A 25069-nucleotide genomic window follows, 5' to 3' on the forward strand; every position below is an offset into this window, starting at 1 on the left:
CCTCATCAGCTGTTTCATGATACCTCATCAGCTGTTTCATGATACCTCATCAGTGGCTTCATGATACCTCATCAGCGGTTTCATGATACCTCATCAGTGGTTTCATGATACCTCATCAGTGGTTTCATGATACCTCATCAGCTGTTTCATGATACATCATCAGTGGTTCCATAATACCTCACCAGCTTTTTCATGATACCTCATCAGTGGTTTCATGATACCTCATCAGTGGTTTCATGATACATCATCAGCTGTCTATGATACCTTATCCGCTTTTTTCATGATTCCCCGTGACAGGTTTCATGATACCTTATCAGCTTTTTCGTTAAATCTCATCAGCGGTTTCATGATACCTCATCAGCGGTTTCATGATACATCATCAGCTGTCTATGATACCTTATCCGCTTTTTTCATGATACCCTGTCGACAGATTTCATGATAACTCATCAGCTAATTCGTTAAATCTCATCAGTGGTTTCATGATACCTCATCAGCGGTTTCATGATACCTCATCAGCTGTTTCATGATACATCATCAGTGGTTCCATGATTCCTCATCAGCTGTTTCATGATACATCATCAGTGGTTCCATAATACCTCACCAGCTGTTTCCTGATACCTCATCAGTGGTTTCATGATACCTCATCAGTGGTTTCATGATACCTCATCAGTGGTTCCATGATACCTCATCAGTGGTTTCATGAAACATCATCAGCTGTCTATGATACCTTATCCGCTTTTTTTCATGACACCCTGTCGACAGGTTTCATGATACCTCATCAGCTAATTCGTTAAATCGAATGTTTCACGATAACTAGTCAGCTGATTAATGATACATGGTCAGCTGTTTCATGAAACCCCATTAGCCAATCACTAATTTAAGTTCAAATGCACTAAATGAGAAAGGTGGTTTTAACATGCTTGAGCCTGTTTCCACAACCCAGACCTGTCAATGTCCATTTTAGGGTACGAATTATTTTCATCTTTGCAACTCAAACAAAAGAAACTTAAGACACACACAAGAGACCATAAGCAAGCAGAAACAATAACTTTAATTAATCATATACTTTGACTAAGAGTAAATTGATATGCTTCTTTCTGACCAGACACATCAATGTGTCTCTCAGAATCAGATGTTTTCATTTTAAATTCACGTGTTTATGAGAAACAGAATCCAATCAGATACCAGGTCTTTGTGAACTGAATCAGGTTGATAAGTCCGAGTGAGTTAGGCTCGTCTCCAGCAACTGAGATCATATCGGGTCAAGTCTCCTGCTCCGTTTGAAAGAAAGAAATATTCAGATTTAGTACGAATTTGCTGCAAAACGGCTCTAACAAGTTGGAAGCAGGCCTAGATTACGAGATAGTTACTGAGGTACAGAGCTGCAGGAGAGAAGAAAAGAGAGAAAGCAGGTCAACGTGCACCCACAGAGTGCTCTGGGGAAGTCAGGAGATAAGAGTTTATCGCAAGCGTATAAGTAGATACCGTTAATCCTCCTTCTGTGAGTGTTTTACATGGAATAAATCTGTGGCGCACACACTGGAAAGATACTATTGTCTTAAAGGTGCAGAGATAGAGCGCTGCTGGTTATTGTCAACAGATAAGCACAAAGATAATCGATGAAATCCTGAGTTTCTGCGGCTAGCCGAGCGGAGCAGGTAGACGGGCAAGTGGAACTCTGCTTAGCTGGTAAATGTTTAGACCTTAATAATTAATTCCGCAGACTTGCCAGGAGCAAGATTGATTATTCTATTAAAGGTAGGGATCAACAGTGACCTGACTGTGGCTCTATTTCACACACCGTTTGAGTGGCGCAAATTACCACTGCTGTAATGCACACGGCGTCTTCCCGAATACGCTGAGCTATGACAATATCCCCGAGACTATTACCACATTAAAGAGAGGAGCACAAAGACGTTCACCAGGTTATATGAAGATTAAATGAATGAAACTTTCATTTGTCAGCAGGGAGGTTGGTAGCAGAGAATGAAAGCACCGACTGCCTTCTGCAACCATCAGAGAATAAATAAGGCGACACAAAGAAAAATGTTTGTTAGCTTAGCGTTGTGTTAGAGAGCAATTTGGCTTCTGATATCGAAGAGAACAGTTTTTTCGTGATCTTTAGAAATCCTTCTTTTTTTTTTTGACAAATCCATAAATGCTTAATCAATCAATGTTGAATCGACTTTCTGCTCAGTCATCTATGTTGTGATCTTATATCACAATTTATGATTGACTTCCTTGCAAATGTAGTTTTCGGTTTTAAGAGGTACATTTTTTTTTTCTCTGCCTTTTTATATTCCAACCTAGTGTATTACACATTTATTTTACCTAAACGTGATATTAAAAATGCATACAAAAGATTACCAGTATATATTTAGAATATTGATAAGTTGGTTGTATAAAATGAGCATTTGCTTAAACTGTCTGTGCATATGAAAAATATAGATTAAATTGTGATTATATACATTTTATTTTGCATCACAGATCCTATGAACACCTGTTATTATTAATATGTTCTTTTGCATTTTGTGCTCATAATTATGAAACATTATATAAGTCGAATATAATAATACAATTCTTATAATTCATAAATCACTTGAAAACGTACTGCATTGTTATCAGAACATATATCCTATAATTAGAAATATATTCATTTGAGATGAATGTGTGATTGTGAGAATGTTTATTTTTAAATGCAAATTCACTTAAAATATAATATTATCGATAAAGTCGACGTTTAACTGTTAAAATTGTTCTCATGCATTCAATGCATTCAATTCATTTGACTGTTCACCATCATTTTAGAATCAAAGCGCGGTGCGACTGTGGAATCTCAGTCTGATATTTATTTGGATGATAAACACTTTTACTTCCTGCATTCTTCAGAAAGATCCACTTTCGTAGAAACTGTGTGTCGCCCCCTAAATCCTCCCCAAAGCCTTAAGCTTCACTCACCAGCTCCTCCACCCACCACACACACACACACACACACACACACACACACAAATACACACACACACACACAAACCCGCACACGGACAGGGCTTACTACCTCTGGGAGGCAAACGATCAACAGAGGTGTGCATTAACATAAATGCCAAATCTGTCGGAGGTGTGTGTGTGTTTATGGAGGAACAATAATTCATTGTGTGCAGATGAAAATAAGACAGAAGCGCAGAGTGTAGCTCCATCTACAGGCTAAACACACACACACATACACTTCTCTCTCACATTGACACTTAATCCACTGCTTCTTGCCTTAATATTCACAGAAAATAGTTGTCATTTGATACTTTTATAAACACTACACACCGTGGACTTATCAAAGGAAGAAACATAAACTAAGCAGGAAAATAAAAGCGATCCAGAGTGACATCCTGCCTCCGTACCGAGGTTGGTTAAGATCAGGTAATGCAATTAAAATCTAATTAAAGCCACATTAAATCACTTTAAGACGTCGTTATTTGTGTCAAGCGGAGGCAGGATCTCTTCATTAGCACGCAGACGCTCAGAGGCACCAACACATGAATGAACTAGAGTTAAAAAAACACACACACACACACACTCAGACACACAAATAGAGTCTAGTGTAACTTCTCTAGGGATGCTAAAACTAAAACATTAAATGTAAGGCGAGTTCCAGCCTAAAAAAAAAAAGAAAAAGATGTAATTGTTTAAAGAGAAATTAATGATGACTCATTTTTAGCAGACAGACTTTCTTAGCCGTTATTTAACTTAAGCTACTTTCTCATCACTATTTATCTGAATTATTATTATTATTATTATTATTATTATTATTATTATTATTAAGGCACTTTTCCGTCTTTTACCGAGGTTTAAAATTCTTCCTTATTTTTTTACTTTTTCAAGGGTAATAAAGGTTTAAAAAACGTGCCTCACTTTGGCACGAAAATCATTTTCTTAGTTCGGGAAATCCCAAAAGAAGCCAGTTGGTAGGGGTCTGTCATCACCTCAGCGACAGCGCTCTCATGCACTCACAGAAACTGGCAGTCTGGCGCAGAATCAGGTAACAAGCTTTCAGGTCTGTTTGCTTTGATTCAGCACGAGAGGAAATTTGCAGTGATAGCCTGAGAGTCCGACCCGAGCCTGAGAAATGAGGCTGCGTTGACTCACCACGAGCCTTGAATTTAACCCCATAATTCCTGGTTCAAATGGGAAAGTACTGTTTGGTGATGTTGCAAAAATATACATTGATAATTATATATAGATAAAAAGGGTTTTCCATGCTTATAAGGAACACTTTTAAAAAGATAATGTGTTGTTTTTTTAGTTTGTTCTGAGTATGCATTTTATTTTATATTATATTCCTAAAAGTATTGACATTTCCAAGCTAAACCAGTTGGATCCTTCACCGGTGCTTGACTTATTGACACATCAACCTGAAGTGGATGTGTTGTGAGTATCGGAGGAAGTGTTGTTTTTGCTCTCCTCGGCAGTAAAATCCGCCGGACAGGGAGAGTTAATTACTCAGGTGTGATCTCTTCAGCGGCATCTCTGCCGCAGAAACCGAACCTGACATTGCAGAACAGAGAAGTAATTAGAGGCCGGGACACAGCACTCCTGCGTCTGACACCAAATCAATGCAGTTTTTCCGCGTTATCAATTAAAGACTTGTAATTACAAGCGTGGAGAATTGCCTCTCTTCAAGCCCCGAGACAGCCGCTCGCACGCCGACTCCCGAGATGCCGCACCTTGACCCCGCTGCCCCAATTGACATCCTGTAACCGCGGTGACCAGATTGTTTATGGATTTTTCCGGTGTCGGGCCTCAAACACCTGAGCGATCAACCCTCTGTAACGCTCATCAGAGGAAAGGCCGTCCACTTGGTTGCGAGCCAAAATGCAAAATGTATTACTGGAGCGCCTGCCGCCAAATGAACGCCAGCTGGATTTAAACCATTAGCCGGTACAAGCCGAGACAACCTGAGCACGCCGACATTTCTGGTAGAATGAAACAGTGGGTTAAACCCCCCACTCTCCTACTACATGTACCCCCCGCACCCCTCGCCCTGCAGCCTCCCGTCAGCACCTGGGAAAATGGATTTGAAACAAGGGCGGCTCCCCGACTGCCCCCACTCCTGAAACGAACAGATGGAGGCTTCCACAACAATTATCACCACATTACCTGAAAGTCTGTTGACAAACAGGAAGTATACGAGCGGAGCTAATAAACCCCAATCAAACATGGCACCCCCACTAATTCCGGACATTTCTCTGTTGCTACAAGGCGGTAACCATCACAATGATACGTTTTCATTGAGCATCAAGAGAGGAGGCAACAGAGAGAGACGTTGTATCCAATTGTTATCAAGATAAGGAGACTTTACAATTGACCATGTTAAAACATTTGTACGGAATCTTTACATTATTACTAATATCTAGATTGTGATTAATCACTTCTGCCCAATTTTTCTGCAAACTTTCTTAATGTTTTTTGTTTTTCTAAAACATTAAACAAGATTGCAGAGTGGTGATGTCAGTAGTGGGCAAAACATTAGCTCACCGAACACTCACCGGGGCCGGTTTTCAGGTAAAAACAGTACGTTTTTTAATTATTTATACATTTCTGTACTTGGATGGATGGATGGATGGATGATGGATGGATGGATGGATGGATGGATGGATGGATGGATGGATGGATTGATGAACTTTACTAATCCCTCTGGAGATTTCCTTTGGGAAATTGGTATTCCAGTTCAGAGCAGACACAGACGATAGATTAATAAAAACAAGAACACAAACAAAGTGAAATAAAAAGAACATAGTGCAATGCATGACAAAATCTTAGTATAAAGACCATCGATCAAAGAAAAATAACACAAAGAAAAAGATACAAAGATTAACATAGAATACACCATCTTTTCAATCCACTCTTCACCCCAAACTCAGAATTATACAATCTAATTGCACGAGGTATGAATGAGTCCCTGAGTCTATTAGTGTTGCATCTGTTGCATACTCTCCCCCTACCCAGGAACAGAAATAAACACGTAAAACAAAGCGATCTATGCGGACGGCACTGAATGGTTTGCACATTTTAGAAGAGTCAAATAGAATGAGCCCTTCTATTGTAATATTAACTGCGAACCATATGCAATTAACAGACAATTTTCTTCTCCTTTGGTAAAGAGGTTTCATAAAAAGTAGTAATTTTATCATCAACTAACTGATTTATCAAATGTGTTTAGCCCAAAGTTCGGATGGTTGGATGGTCCGATGAAGCTTCATGAAGCAGTGTCATTATGACACCACTAGGCGGTCTCTCAACTATTTTTCCTTTGTTTTGAACAACCATTCTAATAAAAATAAAAAAATTAAACTGATGGCGCCACCTACTGACCTCTCAACAACATGACTCTCATGAAGCTTCACCAGCCCATCAATACCCAAAGGTAGAAGCAAAAAAAGGGTTTATCATTTGTATTATTAGTCATTTTTCTTGGCTGTAGGTTTTGAAAATCTGTGCTCAACTGTCTGTCTAAGGTGGTCGTATGGTGGTATGTTTTGAACATCATGTTACAGGGCTAACCAAACATCCCGTCAAATATTGGACAAACGAGACAGCTGCCCGAAGCCTATCTTGTCAATTTATGCTGGAGATGAATGAGAAGCTTGTTCGCTGTGGTGGGTGTCCTGGGTCTGCATCAGGATCTGCCGCATGTTGGACGTCGAACACCTCACTAGGGTACATGTCTCAGGAGTATTCTGACAAAACACTACATTTACTTTAACATCTCTTGGAGCTGCTATTCTACTGCAAGTCTCTAGAGTTTTCAAAAATAAATATATACATTTAAAATCCCTCTTTAAATAGTTTTTACTAATTCAAATTTTCAAGAACCTTTTCTTTATTTCGCATTTTTTTTTAATCCCAAATTAATCTCTGGATCTACTGACGATTAAGTGTCAGAAAGAAAAAACGAATACAGGGTTTCCTTTATCTTGTACTCTTCTCAAAGAAGAAAGACGCCTGCAAACAAAGCCAGGGAGAAAATACGAAATCGTATTGCTGTACTTTTTGACATTTTCCAGCTCATCTGGGCAACGAGACATGACAACAAGTAATTGAATTAAACAATGGAATATCCCATCTTCGGGGTACAATTGGATTAAAAGAAGCCTCGCTGCTGGTCAGTTGTTCTTATTGGGGGTAAAGTGAGTTGCTTTCTCTGACTGGTTGGAGAATTGGTGCCGTGGGGTTCTCGCTGGGGGCACGCCGGAGCTTTAGATCAACAGATAGTGTCGATGGTGTTGAACATCCAGAAGGACCTCTGAGCTTCCTGTTAAAAAGAGCCAATTAGGAGATTCAGCATCTAATTAGAATTCCTCCCGGACACATCCCTGTGGAGGTATTTAGGACAACTGGTTAGAAACCAGTAGCACTGGAGGAACTGCTCGTCTCATCTGTTTCGGAAATTGCACAAAAAAAAAAAAATCTGAAAGAAAAATACTTTTAGTTTTTTAGCGTATTAATGTAGAACACATGTCTACACTCACCAGCGAATACAAAGGATTTGTAATATTTTATGTTACAGTTTTTGCTGCTGTAAGTGGAATATCCCTTTGTAAGAATAATAAATGAATATCTTGAGAAAAACTCATAATATAGACAAGTCTATTCTTGTGAATCTTTCTTTAAATAACCTTTACAGAGGTGGGGGAAAAAAATAAAGGATACTATAAACATTATAATACAAAAGCTAGGATCCTGTTTATTTTATGATAGCAACTTAATTATATTATTAGTTTATTTTGTCTATTTACATACAGATTTAGCCATTACAGCTTATTTTAATTGACAGAAAACTGTATAACTAACTCATTATAAAATCTAATGTATATCCCTGTAGCTTGTGAAGTGACCGGTCTGGTCGAAAAAAAGGTCACATTCGGTATTTTCTTATTCTGTACTGTAAAATATAAAGGAAAATATATAGGAATAGAGTGATAAATGCACAAAACCTTTGCAGTTGTTTCAGTAAATCCTCCACTCGGGTCTTTGAAACAACACAAGTGCTTGTTGTAGTAGTTTGTTTGACACTGATCAACTGTAATCATCTGGCTATCAGGGTATCTATGTGTGTGTGTGTGTGTGTGTGTGCGTGTGTGTGTGTGTGGACTACACACTGACACACACGCACAAAGACATCTCCCTTTCTATGCTCACAGTGCAAGTCGAGCTAACCACTCCAGGGAGCTGGAGACTCAATTAATGACATACATACAGCACTTGAAAGACGTCAGGAAGAAAGAAAAAAAACACAACTGCACATATGCACATTAAAGAGTATTCCATGCAGTGTGTGTGTGAGAGTGCACCACTAGTTCATATAGCATTTGAATGTAGGCTGAGGCCGGCCTCTGGGAGACACTGTATGTACTTTCGCATTATCCGCCCTGGAGTTTTACACATCTCACGCAGGGTAACGTTCTCTAGTGAAGACATTTGTACATATTACGTTCACTAAGAAGATTTCAAATAAAAGCAAGTCCCGTCCCATTAGGGAGCGCCGTAAACAAGTGCTGTGGGCAGATGTGACTTGTGCATGTGGAAAAATCCCTATCAAACTATATAACAACAAAGTCTATTTTATCACGAGTCCTTGAATAGAGACTCGACTGGACCATACTTTTCCTCTTTCAAACTAAATGAATCAAGCATCTCAAGATAAAAACTTTATTTTTCTTGCAACATACAGTGATAATAATGTCTGGTATTGATGTCCTTTAAAACTCTCCTCCCACATCCAGCCACAGTTGACTTGCTATTACAACACACACTGTATTGAACTCTTTGTCATTTAGTTTCTGTGTTTCAATACTTCTGTCCCTCTATGCCCTTGTCCGTCCGTCTTCCTACATCCCGATCTGTTTGTCCGTCTATCCTGCCGTCTTATCGTCCATGTACCCGCCTGTCTTTTGGTCGCTCCGTCCGTCCATGTATCCGCCCGTATTTCATCAGTTTCTCTGTCCGTCTACCCATCCATCAGTCCATCCGTCTATCCACCCACCTGCCCTTTCTATCCGTCTGTTGGTTGCCTGCCTGTTATCAATTGTCCGCTCATCGACCCGACCATCTATCCATCCGCCGTCCAACCGCCCGTTCATTTGTCCATCCGTCTACATGCCCGCCTGTGTACCCCTGTCCGTCCATCCATCTGTTCACCCGCCTGCCTGTCCATCCGTCTGCTTGCCATCCGTCTGTCAGTGTTGCTACGGTTTTCAAAATAACCATAGAGGACAACAGTGACGTCACTCTAATGCTGTTCTTCAGGAATCTTCTCGAGGCCTTCCTCCTACCTCGCTGACTCTCTTGTTCCTGAACGCGACCCTTCATTTCACACCCCTTGTGGTCGTCCCCAAAACTGCAGACTCACCTCCTCTGACTCATAGACACGCTCGGTTGCTACTCAGGGGTCACCACCTGGAGCACGGTGGCTGCGCACCGATCAAGGGTCAGAGGTCATCGTGTCCTCCTGGAAAAGGTGGAGAAGACCAGCACACGGGTCAGTGGTGCTGAAATCTCATTTAAGAGACTGACCCTCCGGGGTCAGTTATGTTTTGGTCCTGAACTCGGGGACGTGTCCCCACCAGGGATGATGTATGGGGCCGGTGGGCCGAGAAGTAGCCCGTGCACAACCACACATGTGTCCAATGCGTGCGCTTGGGGTCAACAGGCACTTACGCAAAAGGGCTTTGGAGCATGTCAATGTGGGACCATATCTTTCATCAGATAAGATGGATCTTAAAATGAGTCCATGGAGGCCATAGTGCTACAATAAATAATAACGAAAGACGATGGCGGATAAAAATGAGGGGAAAGCATCTTAAGGACCCTAATGTGGTTATTTTCTCTGCCAGTAAAAGCATGGCCGATATGAAAGATTTGGTCAGACATCAGCCAAAATCATACTCTCCTGAAGATAAAATGGAACGTGTGCAATTTGTCCCTAAATATAGATGTTTTATGTTTGCTTTTGAAGTTAAATGAAAGGATGAGACATGTGGGAAAGTCTTTCTTATAAAAAGAACAAAAAACATTTAACAAACTATATTAAGACAGTGCTTTGTGAGTATAAGCGTTATTTTTGGGGCAGTAGTGAATTTTGAAATCTTATTTTTATTAGATTATTTGAGTTTTACTTTCGGCATTTGTGCCCGTGAACACCCAGACGCGATCATGTTCCGATCTGTTTCTTTCTACCACCCTGCTTAAATCAATCTCATGAGTGCCACGCGCCTCTAAACACAAAATTTGTGTTACTTGTGTTAAATCACTGCAAGATCTATTTCTGTAACAGGAAAAAACATGAGCGCGCAAAGAAGGTAATGAAACACTTATTGGTCTGTGAGTGGCAAACATCTGGTCCAAAAAACCTGAGAGGAAACAGGAAAATGGCTCACAAAACACCAGGTTTAGGTTACGACTTCTTACATAAATAGTTATTGGTTAAAAGAGTTGGAAGTATTATCGTAAACACCAGCCAGGAAAATGTTGAAAACTCCCCAAATAACAAGGTTAAACAATCTTTTTCAAAATAATTTTACTGAAAACTCATATCAGCGTCGACTACCGACCTCTCTGTGAAGGTTTTAGACGGAAGAGCGACTCCATCAGGTCAAGGGAAAATGGGGCTAAAGTAAGGCAAATGACCACTATGAAAATTCAAATGTGATTACATTTAAACTATATGTAATACATACTAAGAAAGGAAATGTTCACCAATTATACTGGGCTCAAAGGGTGGTAGAAGACCCCAATGGAAATTCATTCATTCATTTCCTATGCAGCTTAATCCCTTATGAGGGTTGTGGAGGGGGAGGGGGGGGGGGGGGGCTATCCCAGTTTCTTCGCGGGAGTTGGGGGACACCCTGGACAGGACGCCTGTCGCAGGGCACACAAAGACACAACTATTCACAAGGACTCATATCTACTGACAATTTCCAAGTTCTCAATCAACCTCTGTATGTCTTTGACTGTGGGAGGAAAGCGGAGTGCCCGGGGTAAACCCAAACAACACCAGGAGAACATACAAACTCCACACAGAAATATCACAAGATGGCTCCCTCCCGAAATTCAAATACATCCAATTTCAATGAAATAACAAATAATAATTATATCCGCAGATACACTGTATATTACCTAGGTAAATGTAAAAAAAAACCAACACCAAAAACAAACAACAAGGCGAACATGTGATTACACTGTTACAAATGACATCAATGTTGAAAAGAAATGTTACATTATTTATGTTACTTCTCAAAACTACTTCTTTGTCAAATGAATTATTAAAAGAAGTCGTTCCTTGACAGTATCAATGCGTACTGTTGTACATTTATTGAAGATTTATGGGGGTAAAAACAGATGCTGTAGCTGTTAAAATGATTTTAAATAATCCTCATAATTAATATAATTTAAGATTTTATTCAAGTTTAATATTCGATTTTGCTGATTTATTTCCAAAATGTGTCATTATCTTCCTGGTTTTATGAAGTAACACGACACACTCTCCAAGCACATAAAAAGTAGAATTTGGAGAGGCAACTTGAAGAAGAACAGATTACATGAGAATGTGAGTCCAGCCACTTAATAACTGCTGGAATCCATTGAAATCACAGATTGATGATATTGAGAAGTGTAACTGTATCTAAGAAAAGAATGTTCTTTTAACTGCCAGCTGCTGGGGTTTTGCGGCGCAGCTGCTATTAAATAAGTGGACCATGTGAAGTCTCATATCAGAACGACGGGGAAGATCAAACATCAGGGGCTTTTTTGAAACCTGCACGCATTATAATAGGAGAGCCGGAGTTCAAATATTTATCGAATTGTAATTCCTGAGTCAATTTCACACGAGGCCAGTGCTCTGATGGAACTGACAGTTTTTAAACAGGAGCGAGCGCCGCTCCGAACGGTCATGTGGCGCTGATTAGGACTGTTTACGGGGGACCCAGATGTTGGATGTTTAACATGGCACGAGTCAAGCAGGGCGTTTTGACAGGTAGTGGTTACAGCTCAGGCTTCACTTTGGGCTTCAAACTGCTGAGACAAAATGTCAAACAAGCAGATAAAAGCCAAGCAAATGTGATTACGGCAATTGGTTTTTCTCTGCCGCTCAACAAAATCTGTCTAATGTCGGTCAACACCTTGGCTGTGACGGAAAGATCAGAGTCGGTGGGGCTTCCTGAGAACCAGCCTCCTTTCAAAGTCAAACACGGAGCCTAATAAACAGACGATTAATACTGAGACGGTAAACAAAGATAGGGCTGCATTTAAAATAGACAACCCTGTCGTCTAATAGAGAGGGAGTGACTTGGGTGTTAAATAAGGAGAGATATATTTATCATGGATATGCCCTTAAATTTGGTCATTGTTTTTCCTATAGCTCACTATAGAGAAGTGGTCTCAATGTGAGTGTGTGTGAGTGTACGTGCATGCATGTGTGTATGAGGAGCTTTTGCCAATTCACAAAAAAAGATAATTATTGGCTAAAACATAAAACCAGGTGAGCGAAGTGCAAAACAATAACCAAAAAACAGAAATAACATTTTGCTTATCTATATGTTATATATACCATTCCATTCATGGCTAATACTTTATACAAAGGTAAAGGCGTTGCAAATGCTTCACATACTTTAAAGGATTGTTTAATTTCAAAAGTATGATAATGTTTATTTGGTACTGAAATAATTGAGGGATTTCTTTTTTATAGAAGGGAGGATGCATTAATAAACATTTGTCAAATGTTGAACTAGAATAATGTACGATTTAAACCAATTGACACATACTTTATAAAAGATAATAAACAATTCATTATTGATGTTGAAAAAGCTCATGTGTTTTCTTTGTTTCCATTTTTTCAAAGGAGTGTATGTGGTTCAGATATGCATTTTTTTTGCATTTTCGTTACAATATATCCTATTCTCTTGAACACACCAGAGCAATTACAATGTAATTCAATGCATCATTCTTTTGTCAAGTGGTGCAGTGAAAGTTAGCAGACATTGTCCTTCCATCACAGAGAGTACAGTGTTGATTTGTTTACATGTGTCAAGGCAAAAAGACCAAGTGCATCAAGTAAAGTTGGAATGAAGTGCAGAAGACCTGAATAAATCTGGGTTAAGGGTGTGTTGATTGCCATATCTGTGTCATCACAACATCCTCTTTCGCTGGATGAAAACATTGGAATAGATATTTTTTGGGGTCTACCTTTTATGTACCTTTTTAGTTATACACCTCTTAAAACTGTATTATCTCTTCAACAAGAACACCTAAAAGTGCAGGAACAGATAACCTAGTACCTTCAGGCTGTAGGGCAATCACACATTTCAGAATATGCTGCTGTCAGTTTAATATTCCGGGCCTGTGCAAGGGTGAGAGATCAGGTGACTGGGGTATAAATAGTCCATCTACCATCAGCCCATCTTAGCTGCCTCCTTGACAGGATCAGAGTGACTGAGGACTGACTCTAATGTCACTGAAAATCAGGACAGTTGTCGCTGAGGGAGTCTCCGGTGATCTTCGGTGTGTCTGGGAGACGTAACTGGCAAGGTTTACATCTGTTTTCTCTGAAGTGATGGGGTGCAGGGGGTCGCCAAGATTTGCAAAGGCGACTGACGGCAAGATGAAGCGACAGTTTCGAAGAGAGAAAAAAAGGAAAAAAAAATCAACAAGCCCACAATGGTTAAGCATCAGTCTCACTGTCTGTGCTGGAGGAGGTGCACACCTGAACACATGTATCTGTCAATCTCAACTACGCAGGAATATTGCCGGAGGGGAATCACAAAGCCCAGGCTTGATCTCCAGTAATGCCTAATAACAGATGAAAGTGGATCAAGCATATACGAGCCAAAGAATAAGCAAGCGCTGGCCTTGGGACATTTTGACACAGAAAATAAAAATTTAAAAAACAGTCATAGAGACTTGGTTTATGGTCACATATATCTGGTTTGAACTTTACTGGGTCATTGAGGAATGTGTTTCTAACAACATTAGGCAGAAATATGTGCTTTTCAGCAGCAGCTGTTCTAGTTCTAGGAAATAAATGAATGATCTTTGAAAAAATGTCTCAAATTGTATTGAAAGCGTATTTACTGATCATATTTTAAATTACACATCACACAATTCCATTTCAAAAGGGTTTCCTACCCCCTTTGTAAATTGTATTCATCGTATCGTATTTATTTTTAAACCAAATTTTCCATCAAACCAAAACTTATCATCCCTTTATACATTAGGAAGTGTAACAATAATGATATTATTTTATATCATACTGCTATGTTAAGAGAAGTACATTTAAAATCAGGCCAAATGGTTATACTTGCCAGCCAAGCTTGTAAGGCAATGATGCTGAGGATAATTTTATCATCCCGTAACAACAAATATGTTTTTAAGATTATTATATTGAGGATTTTCTCTACGTCAAAAACATCCAATGTTTTAAAAATACATTTAGGTCAGCTCTATCTTTATTTATATAGCACATTTCAGACTGATCAAGGAGACAAAGTACTAAACTCAAGAGCGGAATCAAAAAACAAACATTAATTCAGGTAGAAATGACACACGACATTAAGAAAAATACCAAAAATGAATATGATAAAAACAAGATAGCTTCTGTGATGTATTAAAATAGCAGAGTAGAATAGATTTGCAGAAATTAACTGAAACGAAGCTAAACCAATTAAAAGCAAGTCTGTAAAAGTCTGTTTTTAAAAGATTTTAAAGTCATTAGTAACATTTTTAAATGAATTTACTATGGAATAAAACTGTATGAAAACAAATGTTAAACATAAAAGGTTTTTTCATGAGGTGCGAAAGTATTTTTGGAGGTAAAAAACTAATTTGAAATGGTTACCTTTGTAGTTTTTCTTTTGGTGTCGTCGCTCAGATGGTAAAGTAGTTTGCTTGTGGACTGAGAAGTTGCAGGTTCAATACCAGCTCCAAACGATATTGTTATGTTGTGTCCCTGAGCAAGACACTTTACCCTGATTGCTCCTGAAGGTTCAGCTGGCCTGCTGCGTCGCAGCCTACTCCCATCAGTGTGTTTGTGAATGGGTGAATGCGTAACTTAGTGTAGAGCTTTGGCTGCTGAATAAGCATATAAAAGCGCTATATAAGTAAGATCCGTTTACCATTCCTGTCTGCCAAACAGATATATTACTCTTGGCTCTTGTTTCTACTTTCTATGTGAGGGTTTTACTCTGTGATTGTTCCGATCTGTATTTCTCGTCTGTGGGGACAGCAACGGACAAGCGAGAAGTAACCGAGTCAAACGCTTCTATTCGTAGAATAACTGTCATGTGTGTTGAGACTCAAGAGCCACCTTGGGTTATTGTTGAAAGGATTTCTACTGGGATGTCGCGATAAGTGAAAAGATGAATAGATTCATAGCTGTCTCACAACCTGGTAGAAGTGTGGACAGTAAATCCTAAAGAATGTCACTTGTTATTATTCACATTAGTGTTTTTACATAATAGATACATAGGAAAAACAAACATCACCATCAATTTGTTTGTCGTTTATCCGTACACACAAACAGACAGACTCATTAGATCAAGTATTATGTATAATAAAAGCAGTTTTCGACAATCAAGTGGTCTTAATATTAGTGTAAATAAAAGTTTTTTTATTCCTCCTTTTAACATAGTTTTACTGATGTTGGGTTTTCTTTTTCTTTATCTCCCCCCGGCTTATAAAATTCTTAGTGCTTTCTCCATTATAACATTCTCCTGGAATCCCTGGGAAATTTAACTCAACATTTATAATTACTGCACCAACTGCTGGCTGACAAAGCTCATCTGCCTTCACAGGAGGAGATTGTCTCTTTCCTTAGGTACCTCTGTTGTGCTGATTCCCTCCACTTGTCACTACAAATTCCCATCTTTACCTACGCAGCCCGTGGCGCATTCAAATATGGATACACGGCCTGTTTAAGAGGAACACTGTCAAGACAAACAGGCTCGGAGGAGGCAGATCTCCACGCAGATATTTTGTGCTTGATTTAATGGTTTATGAGAGTGCAGAGGCGGGATCGGCGAGGCTTGTTCCGTCGTCGCTAGGTGAGCGGATTCTTTCATATGACTCGCACAGAGGTGAGTCTGAAGCAGCTGACACACGTGGAGAAATATTATCCCTTCAAGTAAGCTGTGGGAAATCGCTCATGCCCATCTGCCGGAGGAACTCTAACGGTGGAGTTTAATACTTGTGATTTAGGTAAGCCTGCATCTGTCATAATCATTGTGCCATATTTCAAATGTCAGAGGTGCACATCTGTGGATCTGGGATCCAGATGTGCACCCAGCATCTGTTTCATTACCTTTGGAATATTAGGAAGTAATGAGTGGGAGTCGTAAAATGTTTGACCCATCACAACATGTAATCAACAGAACCATAACATTGAGCGTTTAAATATATTCAACGTCATCAAGGTTTGCCGGCGGAAGCTGGATTTGTGACCTACAACATGGCGTCAGCTGTATTCACACAAAATGGTTCAAGTGCTTCGCAATCTGTTTGTGCTGTCAGCTTGTCCGTCATGGACACCTGGGACGGGCAAGAAGCTCATACATTACGTATGAAATCACAATGACAACATGTCATGGTTATCATTGGAGAGCAATGCAAAGGAAAGCTGCTCTCTTTGTTCACCGTTTGCCGGGTTGAATCGTTTTTTTTAGAAGATGTGAAAAAATAAATTAATAAAAGATATGAATTGTATTTAATAAAAAGCTCAGTACTATATAATGAGAGAAATTTTCTTTATTTTTTGGGTGTTTTTAAGGGGAAAAATGGAAAAAAGATTCCACCAAGTAGTAGTTAGGTTGTAAGGTATTAGGAGCGAATATTAAAATACATTAGCAATATTGGATGAATTAAAAATAAGCAAATCACTGATGAGCTGATGGATAACATTGTTTGTCAAAATTGTTAAAACAACAGTTTTCTGATAAACGTGTTTTTATGGCAAGAAACACCAAATTGTTTAATTGAAATACTTTGCTTTTTAAAGATCCACATCATTTAAATGTTGAAGTCTTCCTCTCCAAGATGGAGTTAGTCTCTCATCATGTTGATATTTCGAAGTTATTACTTTATTAAGTTCTCCCCCAACTGAAATATTAGCCAACAAGAGGTTATGAGAGCGAAGTCCATTATGATGTAATGATGGTTTTCACTCCTCCTCCAGCCAGCTGTTATGACATCCCGCTTTGTTTATACAATGAGTCCCTTGGAGGTGGAGACCTCCCAGAAATGATGATGCGCAGTGACAAACCTCAATGCTTCAGCAATCATAACAGAAGTGGTGTGGTTATGGTAGACACGATTTCATCTCCAGAAAAACAAGTGTTTTCAGAGGCCAGAGCTCAAGCACATTTTGTAATGTAAATATTTCAGTTAAAAGACATATACTGATGAGTGCAATAGACGTCCAACATCTATTTAAAAGACACAATCAACACATAAATTGACTTTTAAAATAAATGTAATCTGTTAAATTTCAGAATTAACCAAAACGTTATGTTGTGACGTGTGCGAATACTCTAGAAAGTAAAAGTTATGTGTCTATTTTTTTAATGTTTAAATTAGTAGTTAAGTTTCATTCAGTGAGAAAATACATGTTCATTTTTTCATGTTGTATTTGTTTTTTATTGTTTTGTCTCTACTTTTTATTCCATGCTCCGGGATCAGATGCAGTAAAACATTATTTGTGTTGGGTTGTTTTTTTTTTATTTAATTAAATTAAATATTTTCTTAATCTTATCATGAGTGTAAGATGAAGAGACATATAGTTTAGGTTTTATTAGAAAATTCATTCAGCATTATACTGTATAGTCAATTATAGTCACATGACTAACATTTATGTTGCGTCATGTCTTACTTTTTTTTTTTACTTACATTATTAAGTGTAATTAACAGCAAAACTTTACATAATTGTCAAAGATGAGACACTTTTCACTTTGACTTAATGCATTAAAACATGTCTTTAAACTTATATATAGACTTAACCATATATACTGAATAAAACAAAACGTCTCTGATTTCCTGATGGATGATAATTGCACTAAAACAGTGGAGCCACATTTATGGGCTGTTGCTCCTCAGTTTTGCACATTAGCCGGGACAGATGGCTCACCCAGGCAGGTAGCTGGTGTTGTGGGAGCTCCAGAATATGTAATTTTCTTTGTGACCCGTGCACGTGTGTACCCACTCCCCGGCATCACTAAAAAAACAGGATGTCTTCCTTTTCCGAACTGTCTCATCTGTTAACGTTGACTCCGTCTGTCTGGGAAAAGTGAGCACATGGTTCATGCATAAATCAGCAGCACGGTGATCCCAGGTTGTCCCCTGATGCCGCGCCTACGGTGATCTGGCGACTGGAGTTGTGCCATTACGCTGGCGCATCGAGCCAGTCACCGCTAAACAAATATGAAACCCCGCCACTTTGTGTCACAAATTTTTACATTCAACAGAGGTCACGTGAAACCGAGGGAACCTTTTTCGCCCCATCTGTGAGCTTAAAAGGTGGACGAGCCTCACGGGATGCCAGCACGGAGAGAAAGTGAGGATGTAAGCCATTACGGCAGCACATATCACACCGCTATCTATCATGTATGATCCCTGTGGCTACTTCAAATATTTACACTATTACCTGCACGTCCCAAATGCAAAATCACACGATGTGGCTTTAATTCATAAAATATGATGCTTTTTTTTTTTTGAGGGGCAAGACTGTGGTGTAGTGGTTGGCGCTTTCCCTTAACGGCAAGAAGGTTCGGGTCTATGTTGAGGCTACTTCATTTCACCTCTTGAACTCCGATTTCCTCCCACTGTCCCAACACATACAGAGGGCGTTATCTATGTATGTCCTGTCCGATATACACGACACAAACCAAGATATCATATTATTCATTCACATCTAAGTTGCTGGATTAAAAAATCCCCTTTTCTAGTGATGACCACTCTCTTTCTCGATTAAAAATGTCCTATAAAGCATCATAAAGTGTTTTATCATTATTGGTCTTGGTCATATATCAAAGTCTGATGGCAAAACTATCACTTTTATATAGAAGATCATAGAACTGATCTCATGAAAATCATGTTGATTGATTCTTCATCAGCCTGACACTACATACAATATACAATGTAAGTCGAGAACATCAATTATTCAATGCAAGAACGAGTTGCTCTCGGAAACATTTACATTATTCACAAAAATACATTGTTTACAATAAAAAAAAATGTATCCATGACCAATTAAAGAAAGTATATTCATTGATATTTTTCCTGTTCCTTGTTTACGCCAAACATAATTTCACCGGCTGATAAAAGACGTGTGCTACTCAGATTGACTTGTTAAACAAAGCTTCGAAGTACGTGGCGCAGAAGGTTTCGCTAGAGTGCTCTTTAACCACCTCAGAGGACGCTTGTTTCGGAATAACAAGCATGCTGGAGAGAACTCAGGAGTCCTTTGAAGACCACCATGCAAGCCAAGAGGTACGAAACGGACAAGAATTTATTGACACTGCTCCGGAGATCTCGGTCGTCCAGATAGCAACACTGAGCACAGTCATCTTATTGAGAAAGGCTTCTGTATTTTACCTTCGTGAATCTGATAGGAAGGCTGGGTGGCAGGTGAAGTACGGAGCTCGTGTTTCATTGAATAAAAATATACTCTTATGTATTCCTTATGGGTAGATTATCTTTCATTTCAAAGCCCTAGTTTGGTGTCAAGATCCTGCAGAGCAGCTGATGAACCACACAACACACACAAACGACAAAGTATAAATCTATACACTCTCCCCTTCTTTCATCTTGTTAATGGAAATCCCTTCACAAACGTTGGCAGGTACACCTGACTGCAATCATTTCAAGTTTAATTCACTCTACATTTGGCCGGTGGTCATAAATACCATATTAGGTAGCAGTGACATGTTTTATGAGCTCCAATAGCAGTGCTTTTGTTTTAATGAAGCCATGTACGGCTCATGAGCCAGAAAATAGCCGAAGTTGCACATTATATCAGGCGTAATAATTTAAATAGAGTGACACACAGTTTCTAAATACCTGGAATGATGATGGAATGCATGAATACAAGGATGACGTTCAGGTTGACAATCATTATATATTCATACTAAAGTAACATATTAATGACAAAATACACAGTGAATATTATTTTTAAAACATTAAAATAAGAGACTTGAATCCAAAGATGCTAAAAGATAAAATAAATAAATAGATAAACAGACAGATCACTCATAGTGAATACAATCTCTATTAGGACAACCAAGAAACAACCTAGCAATTCATAACATCTAAATAAACCCTTTTGTTATTTGTGGGTCAAGGTGACCCGAAGGCCTGAAACCAAATGTGTCTGTGGTATCCCGTGTATTGCCTCTGGATCAAGGTGAACCAAAGGCCCGAAAATAAAATCTGTTTGTGGTATCCCTTGTGTTGTCTCTGGGTCACGGTAAATGACCTCCCTGGCTTCCAGCAATACATATGCAGTGGTGGAGGTCGTTCACCTTGACCGAGAAGCAACATTTCCAGAAACATAAGGAAAGGAAACATAAGGATAAATGAATATAATGCTGCTTTAATGTTAGATCCAACTGGCTGATGAAGAAGGTAATAGAGATGCAGACGATGTGGAGATGGCAGCGTAAAGAACTGACTCAATGCAAAAAGAAGACAAAAGCTTCTAGAGGTAATAAAATTAGGCTGATTATTTTCCTTTTTTAAAATCCAGCTGTGCTATTTCCATGTAATTTCTGAGGGGCCAAAGGTAGTTTTATTTTTTATTATTTAAGAAAGAACTTTTTCATAGAGATAACAGCAGCCAACAAACCGGTGTGAATTTTAACCCCTTTAAATTGTTGTCTGTTCAGATTATATAAGGGTGAACTTTGTAGTCCTGTATTTATGGCATTTCAACAATTATGATCTAATTTTTACAGCTTACTCAAGTCATATCAAGGAGAAACGTAACCTTGTGTTTTTAGTTAGCCTGACAAGTGAGCATAGCCAACGTTGGTAGCAACGAGTAAACCAAAACAAACAGTTCTGTATGCCATGAAAAAATCCCAGAGTCTTAAAATGACACAAACGTTTTCGATTTCCCAATCAGCTCATCATAAGACGAGCGTTGTATTGTGTACGCTAAGGACAACAATAACAAATGCAAATCCTCACACCAGCTAAGTATCACCTCAATATAAAAAAAACAAGCCAAGGGAATCTTAGAAAAAGTTATTGAGTGAAGATTTGAATGAAGAAAATGCTGTGATGTCTCCTCTTTTGTCTTCCTCTAATATCCCTGGAAAATCTGGTTATCCCGAGATGCAGCGACAAGACTTCTTCTCTGCCGGTTTCGGAGATTCCACACTGTTTTCACAGCTGTCTCGCTCATAAGAGACGAGTGAATGAGGGGCGAATATCATGGATGCGGGAGGGCTCAGCTCATGCGTTAAGATGTGAAAAAAGTGTCACACAAAAGACATTTCTAAGGAGTAAAAAAAGGATCTTAAAACTAGAATTTAATTTTAGTAGAAAAAAGTTTCAGTCACCGGTTCCAATGTATTGAAGTTTCTTTCCAGCACAGATATTGGACGGCCTACAAATGGCCATGACAATGAAGCCAGGCAGCTCGCATCATTATAAGTGACTCTATTCACATTTAAATGGTTATGGTTCAGTCTCGTGCCACGCCACTGAATGACAGCTGCTCACAGGTAATGTCCCCCTCTGCTATTCTTATTAGCGCCTCTGGTCAACAGCCAAACACAGCAGCTGTCCATCCAGCACCAAACCATAAACCCCTCCCAACCTGACCGCTCCTGTTCATAAATAACAATATGCAGCAGAGTGTGCAATGTCAGACGTGGCCAGACAAACACGCCAGAGGTTATCATTGCCAAATCATATTTGTACGGCGGGCAACAACAAGTATACTTGAATGAACCTGAGCTCAAACAACACTAGAAACGATCACCTTTTCTATCCAAGGACGTGGTGCTTATACGATGTGACATTCGAAGTGGCTGTCGCAGGTTTCTGTTAATAATTGATTCACACAGCAGACTCTGGAGATTTAGATGTAATGCCATTTTTGTGGCAATGATCTAAAATCTTGACTCAAATCCAGTTTTGGACTCCAGGGGACGGGCAAATGGACATGGTCGACATCCCTCATGTGCCCAGGATCTCCATTATCGGCCTCAGAAAGAGGGGAAACGAGACACGAGGCTATAATGATCTAGTGTCAGAATGCAAAGTGCAGCTTTAATGTGTGTTTTTCCCTGCTGTGAAAAGGAGGAAGTTGTGATTTTTTTATTTTCACTTCCGCACCGCTTTAGGTGCTCTAACAGCCTCCCTCAGAGAGATCTAATGTGAATTTAATTATCCGATGCTGGGGCAAATGACAAGTGTGCAAGGTGAAGGTGACAACCTTTTTCTCATTCATATGATTCTGTTTTCAACACTCTGACACAATCGTAAAGGATTTCTTATCCCCGGAGACTCTCATTTATTGCAGCTTTCGCATCAAGAATGTTTTAACTTCTGAGGAATCTAGTTTGTATACATTTATTGTGGTTTCTCTATACAACAAAAAAGAAAATCCTTGTAAGATGACGGTAAAACTTACCAAGGACACAACTGCCACTATTGCAATGATCACTACAGGAACATCTTCGACCTTAGACATGTTTCTTTGTAGCATAATCTGGGTAGATTAGGCGAATATGACTTTAGAAACATGTGCTTGTATTTTACCAACACCTAGAGATAAATTAATCTCTCATTTTGGATCACTTTACAAGGGTTTAAAAATGTTTCTCTAAACATTCTATATGTCTACCAAAGAAAAATAAAGGACCAAAGAAAACAATTGCTTAAGCTGCCCAAGGAGATTTAATGTAAAATGTTTAGTAGTATGTTATTGCTGGTCGATGGTCTTTACAAATGTCATGATGTCAAACCCTTTCATTCTTTTGTTGTGAACTGGTTGGTTAAACCCAAAATTGAGCAAATGACCACTAGCATACTTGAGCCCTGAGACCCTAACAGAAAAATTGACTTAACCTGTGTAGGTGATTGAGATTAGATGTTTCTGCAGACAACAAGTGATCACTTCACATTGGGACAACACTAAACCCTTCTTAATGCTAAAAATCTCAAGTGGTTCAGCTGTATTAGTATGAACCATGTTTAAACATGTGTGATGGTTGATTTAAAATGATTAGCTTTTGCTATTTTTAGTAAGTAAAAGTAACTTTTTGTTGTTTCAAAAACTGAAAACCACGATGGTTCTGATGGTCAAAATGCAATTACAAAATTTAATATGTAGTGTAACATCATGGACAGCTGATTCTGCACCTGTTTTCTAATGTTTTTTCAAAAACATAAGCAAATTTTTTTCTCAAATTGTATATATATGTAATTCTGATTTGCCTCATAAATAAATATGTCTATGAGTCCAACCAGTGGGCCAGAGACTCCATGAGTCTGTGAGGAAATGTTGTGAGGCTGCACAGAAACAACATTTTTTTAGTTGTTTTTTAATTTATGTTGTATTGATATTACTATCTAAAAGGTGATCTATTTAAAAATAGACATTTTTTTCCTAAAAAAAAAACATTTAAAGTAGCAGAAATTAGGAAAAACAAGCTCTATATTTGAACGTTTGGTTGCAGGGAACAAGACTATGGCTTTTGCTGATTCATTTTTTGGGCAGTTTTGCCAGTCAGGCTATTCTTTTTATAAAGAAGGTTGGTCTGGGAAAAAACTGCCAACATTAAACCATTTCTTGGTGAAAAAAGGTTGGTGACCTCCGCTCTATACAACCTCAAGACCACAGTTAAATGCCTTGTTGGGTTGTGATCATGTGTCATACTCACTTAAGTCTAATTATTTTAAATATATACGCCACTAATCTAAGTAATCTAAATAACAAAATGACATGCCAATAAAATCGCTGTGTGAGAAATAAGGTGGTGCTGCTGCTGGGATGAATGTTTAGAGCCAAGAGTTTCCCAGAAAGAAAGAGCATTAGATGCATTAAGTGCATATTTGCTCATTCAATCCTCAGGACATGGTGATCGTGTAATGTGCTCCTCAGGCTCACGATGACACAAACGCATTTGTTTCGCACAAAAACTCTCTTCATACTTCAACAGGAAACCTTGTCTTCGCACAACACTTAACCACGACTGGCTCAAATCTGATTAATGCTTAAACCAATTAGAGCTTCCTCCAATTAGAGGACATTACCAGGTTAAGAGGTTTAATCTATCTTGTTCTTTATCTTTTTTTTTTCCTTCCAGAGAAATATCCCAGGATGATTTCAGATGATTGGTAGATGCATCGTGCTTGGTGGCATTTAAAATAAAACTCTCCTCAGTGATACGTAAAGATGCTGCTGGTGTTTTCTTCCGTTATTATCAGAGTTTCGATGGAGAATGGTGTTAGGCTCAGACTAATCACTCAGCTTTCCAGCCATAATGCTGCCCTGTAATGCCCTGCGCGCTCTCAATTACACTTTCCATGATGTAGAATAACAGCATTACAGCAAAGCAAGACATGCATTCATATACTCATAATTAAATAAAAGCCAAATCAAGATCAGACCCGAGTGATCCTGTAGCAACGTTCATTTAGACAAATAGTCGATGCTATCGACCTCTTGCTGGTTTCTTAAAGAAACAGAGTCAGACAGTTGGTGTTCGACAACATTTAAGAGGCGACGGCTGCTTATAAAAGTTTCTTATTAGGGGACGTCTGACGGGACAAACTTATATTTGCTTATATGAGGCCCCGATGGTTGACTAACAAATGGAAACTAAACATTAAAACTATTTTGGGGTCAGATGTTAACTCGTAATCCACCTCTTAATTGAATACACAATGCTGATGGATGTGATTTATGAAAGCAACCCAATACATTTGGATTGTCAACAGTTATACCCAAGGAATTGTAACTTATCACGGATAAATGCCCCAAAAAATAATATTTCCTAAAACACTTACATTACATTTACACATAGTA

This window comes from Callionymus lyra, chromosome 5 (assembly GCF_982586985.1).
Source record: "Callionymus lyra chromosome 5, fCalLyr1.hap1.1, whole genome shotgun sequence".
Classification (NCBI taxonomy): domain Eukaryota; kingdom Metazoa; phylum Chordata; class Actinopteri; order Syngnathiformes; family Callionymidae; genus Callionymus; species Callionymus lyra.